Here is a 5,201-nt window from a genome sequence, read left to right on the forward strand (position 1 = left end):
AGAGAGAGATGCAGACGGAAACTAGTCACAGAGGCGGGACGTGAAATTGTCACCCTGTCCCTTTGCTCTGTAACGAGAGGCCCCTTCCTCATGCACCGTGAAGGGCTTCCCTCTCCCCCGGGGTGCTCTGGGTGCACAGAGACAGCCACAGCTGCCCCACAGGGACCGGGAGCCCACGGCGAGGACCCGCTGTCCCCATCTCAGCAAATACGCACCGCGGCCAACGGCTGGCTGCCTCGTACGCACTTGCTGCTTGTCAGCTTGCCTCTCTTTAATCTCATAAACACATCATTTCTGAGTCTCTCAGTGTGATCTCAGGGTGTTTGTCTGACACGGCACCCTCTCCGGGAGGTTGCATGCTGGATGAAAGGCCGGGGCGGCGTTTTAAGTGAGTTCTAAAAACGCGACAGTCGGTGTGATCAACAGCACCTGACATGATAATGCCCCGCTTCCGTGGATCAGAAGCATGCTGTTGTGTTTAATGAGCTCGGCGGACGACCGTGGGGCGAAGCGTCTCTATTCCGGTAACACTGAAGCAGGCCAGACCCACGGAAGGTGAGGCCACGTCGCCCTGCCAACGCAAATTCTTTGGGACAATCAGGCCCTGAGTTTACGTACGGTTTCTCTTCTCAGCATCCGCACCACGGCCGGGTCTAAGACAAAGGTCGCCCAAATCGGTTTTTACATCCTGTGCTCCAGATAAACAACGCTGCTCGCAAAGGAAGAGGAAAAAAAATCATTTCAGATCCGTTTACCCTTTTTAGGATCAATTTTCCCTAAAAATGATTTTTTGTTATGTTTGGTCAAAGCGAGTATATTCCCCAAGCAACATACTGCCTCGGGATAACCAGTTTTCAGAGATTCGGCATTAGATAAATAAAACCGTCACACATCGGGTTATTGAAGAGACCTCCCAGGCCCTGGCCGGTTGGCTCAGTGGTGGAGCGTCAGCCTGGTGTGCAGAAGTCCCGGGTTCGATTCCCGGCCAGGGCACACAGGAGAAGCACCCATCTGCTTCTCCACCCCTCCCCCTCTCCTTCCTCTCTGTCTCTCTCTTCCCATCCCGCAGCTGAGGCTCCATTGCAGCAAAGATGGCCCGGGCGCTGGGGATGGCTCCTTGGCCTCTGCCCCAGGCACTAGAGTGACTCTGGTCGCAGCAGAGCGACGCCCCGGAGGGGCAGAGCATCGCCCCCTGGTGGGCGTGCCGAGTGGATCCCGGTCAGTCGCATGTGGGAGTCTGTCTGTCTCTCCCCGTTTCCAGCTTAAGAAAAATACAAAAAAAAAAAAAAAAAAGAGAGAGAGAGAGACCTCCCACATGCAACAATGAATGCAGTCGTATCGTTGAATTATTCATTTTCCTGGTCCATTTTGTGCCTTTTCATCTGTCAAGGCTTGGTTGCACCTTCTACTGCCGTGTGCCTGGCACTTTGCCAACTGTGTCTTCTCTGTGGACCCCACACGGTTCCTAAGTCGTTGCTCCCCGCTTCTGTCCACACCTAGCTCTTGGCTCTCTTCAGTGTCGTTCATGTTTATATCTGTATCTGAAACTAATGACGTGGGAAGCAGAGTGGGAATCTTGTTGGTTCTCTGGTTGTCTGTTTGGTGGGGAAGGCGTTTACGCACTTGCCCTTGACTCCAAATGCACCTTCGGTCAAACCGCTTCTGCCAGAGCGTTCCTGCAGGAGCGGCCCGTCTGTCTCACCCATCGTGCTCCGGCACGGGGTGCCCAGAGCGCTCCTGCAGGAGCGGCCCGTCTCTCCCGTCGTGCTCCCGCACGGGGTGCCCAGAGCGTTTCTGCAGGAGCGGCCCGTCTCTCCCATCGTGCTCCCGCACGGGGTGCCCAGAGCGTTTCTGCAGGAGCGGCCCGTCTCTCCCGTCGTGCTCCGGCACGGGGTGCCCAGAGCGCTCCTGCAGGAATGGCCTGTCTGTCTCTCCCGTCGTGCTCCCGCACGGGGTGCCCAGAGCGCTCCTGCAGGAGCGGCCCGTCTCTCCCGTCGTGCTCCCACACGGGGTGCCCAGAGCGCTCCTGCAGGAGCGGCCCGTCTCTCCCATCGTGATCCCGCACGGGGTGCCCAGAGCGCTCCTGCAGGAGCGGCCCGTCTCTCCCGTCGTGCTCCGGCACGGGGTGCCCAGAGCGTTCCTTCAGGAATGGCCCGTCTCTCCCATCGTGCTCCGGCACGGGGTGCCCAGAGCGCTCCTGCAGGAGCGGCCCGTCTCTCCCATCGTGCTCCCGCACGGGGTGCCCAGAGCGCTCCTGCAGGAATGGCCTGTCTGTCTCTCCCGTCGTGCTCCCGCACGGGGTGCCCAGAGCGCTCCTGCAGGAGCGGCCCGTCTCTCCCGTCGTGCTCCGGCACGGGGTGCCCAGAGCGCTCCTGCAGGAGCGGCCCGTCTCTCCCATCGTGCTCCGGCACGGGGTGCCCAGAGCGCTCCTGCAGGAATGGCCTGTCTGTCTCTCCCGTCGTGCTCCCGCACGGGGTGCCCAGAGCGCTCCTGCAGGAGCGGCCCGTCTCTCCCGTCGTGCTCCCGCACGGGGTGCCCAGAGCGCTCCTGCAGGAGCGGCCCGTCTCTCCCATCGTGCTCCCGCACGGGGTGCCCAGAGCGCTCCTGCAGGAGCGGCCCGTCTCTCCCGTCGTGCTCCGGCACGGGGTGCCCAGAGCGCTCCTGCAGGAGCGGCCCGTCTCTCCCGTCGTGCTCCGGCACGGGGTGCCCAGAGCGCTCCTGCAGGAATGGCCTGTCTGTCTCTCCCGTCGTGCTCCCGCACGGGGTGCCCAGAGCGCTCCTGCAGGAGCGGCCCGTCTCTCCCGTCGTGCTCCCGCACGGGGTGCCCAGAGCGCTCCTGCAGGAGCGGCCCGTCTCTCCCATCGTGCTCCGGCACGGGGTGCCCAGAGCGCTCCTGCAGGAATGGCCTGTCTGTCTCTCCCGTCGTGCTCCGGCACGGGGTGCCCAGAGCGCTCCTGCAGGAGCGGCCCGTCTCTCCCGGCGTGCTCCCGCACGGGGTGCCCAGAGCGCTCCTGCAGGAGCGGCCCGTCTCTCCCATCGTGCTCCGGCACGGGGTGCCCAGAGCGCTCCTGCAGGAGCGGCCCGTCTCTCCCGTCGTGCTCCCGCACGGGGTGCCCAGAGCGCTCCTGCAGGAGCGGCCCATCTCTCCCGTCGTGATCCCGCACGGGGTGCCCAGAGCGCTCCTGCAGGAGCGGCCCGTCTCTCTCGTCGTGCTCCCGCACGGGGTGCCCAGAGTGCTCCTGCAGGAGCGGCCCGTCTCTCCCATCGTGCTCAGGCACGGGGTGCCCAGAGCGCTCCTGCAGGAGCGGCCCGTCTCTCCCGTCGTGCTCCGGCACGGGGTGCCCAGAGCGCTCCTGCAGGAGCGGCCCGTCTCTCCCATCGTGCTCCGGCACGGGGTGCCCAGAGCGCTCCTGCAGGAATGGCCTGTCTGTCTCTCCCGTCGTGCTCCCGCACGGGGTGCCCAGAGCGCTCCTGCAGGAGCGGCCCGTCTCTCCCGTCGTGCTCCCGCACGGGGTGCCCAGAGCGCTCCTGCAGGAGCGGCCCGTCTCTCCCATCGTGATCCCGCACGGGGTGCCCAGAGCGCTCCTGCAGGAGCGGCCCGTCTCTCCCGTCGTGCTCCGGCACGGGGTGCCCAGAGTGCTCCTGCAGGAGCGGCCCGTCTCTCCCGTCGTGCTCCGGCACGGGGTGCCCAGAGCGCTCCTGCAGGAATGGCCTGTCTGTCTCTCCCGTCGTGCTCCCGCACGGGGTGCCCAGAGCGCTCCCGCAGGAGCGGCCCGTCTCTCCCATCGTGCTCCCGCACGGGGTGCCCAGAGCGCTCCTGCAGGAGCGGCCCGTCTCTCCCATCGTGCTCCGGCACGGGGTGCCCAGAGCGCTCCTGCAGGAGCGGCCCGTCTGTCTCACCCATCGTGCTCCGGCACGGGGTGCCCAGAGCGCTCCTGCAGGAGCGGCCCGTCTGTCTCACCCATCGTGCTCCCGCACGGGGTGCCCAGAGCGCTCCTGCAGGAGCGGCCCGTCTCTCCCATCGTGCTCCCGCACGGGGTGCCCAGAGCGCTCCTGCAGGAGCGGCCCGTCTCTCCCGTCGTGCTCCCGCACGGGGTGCCCAGAGCGCTCCTGCAGGAGCGGCCCATCTCTCCCGTCGTGATCCCGCACGGGGTGCCCAGAGCGCTCCTGCAGGAGCGGCCCGTCTCTCTCGTCGTGCTCCCGCACGGGGTGCCCAGAGTGCTCCTGCAGGAGCGGCCCGTCTCTCCCATCGTGCTCCTGCACGGGGTGCCCAGAGCGCTCCTGCAGGAGCGGCCCGTCTCTCCCGTCGTGCTCCGGCACGGGGTGCCCAGAGCGCTCCTGCAGGAATGGCCTGTCTGTCTCTCCCGTCGTGCTCCCGCATGGGGTGCCCAGAGCGTTCCTTCAGGAATGGCCTGTCTGTCTCTCCCGTCGTGCTCCCGCACGGGGTGCCCAGAGCGCTCCTGCAGGAGCGGCCCGTCTCTCCCATCATGCGTGCTCCCGCACGGGGTGCCCAGAGCGCTCCCGCAGGAGCGGCCCGTCTCTCCCATCATGCGTGCTCCCGCACGGGGTGCCCAGAGCGCTCCCGCAGGAGCGGCCCGTCTCTCCCATCGTGCTCCGGCACGGGGTGCCCAGAGCGCTCCTGCAGGAATGGCCTGTCTGTCTCTCCCGTCGTGCTCCCGCACGGGGTGCCCAGAGCGTTCCTTCAGGAATGGCCTGTCTGTCTCTCCCGTCGTGCTCCCGCACGGGGTGCCCAGAGCGCTCCTGCAGGAGCGGCCCGTCTCTCCCATCATGCGTGCTCCCGCACGGGGTGCCCAGAGCGCTCCCGCAGGAGCGGCCCGTCTCTCCCATCGTGCTCCCGCACGGGGTGCCCAGAGCGTTCTTGCAGGAGCGGCCCGTCTCTCCCGTCGGGCTCCGGCACGGGGTGCCCAGAGCGCTCCTGCAGGAGCGGCCCGTCTCTCCCGTCGTGCTCCGGCACGGGGTGCCCAGAGCGTTCCTGCAGGAGCGGCCCGCCTCTCCCATCGTGCTCCCGCACGGGGTGCCCAGAGTGTTTCTGCAGAAATGGCCTGTCTCTCCCATCATGCTCAGGTCATGGTGTGCCCAGAACGTTCCTGCAGGAGCGGCCCGTCTCTCCCATCATGCTCTGGGCACGGCATTCTTCTACATGAAACAAACATGTGTCATTGGTATGTTCTTCTCCCCTT

The sequence above is a fragment of the Saccopteryx leptura genome, chromosome X (assembly GCF_036850995.1).
Source record: "Saccopteryx leptura isolate mSacLep1 chromosome X, mSacLep1_pri_phased_curated, whole genome shotgun sequence".
Lineage (NCBI taxonomy): Eukaryota > Metazoa > Chordata > Mammalia > Chiroptera > Emballonuridae > Saccopteryx > Saccopteryx leptura.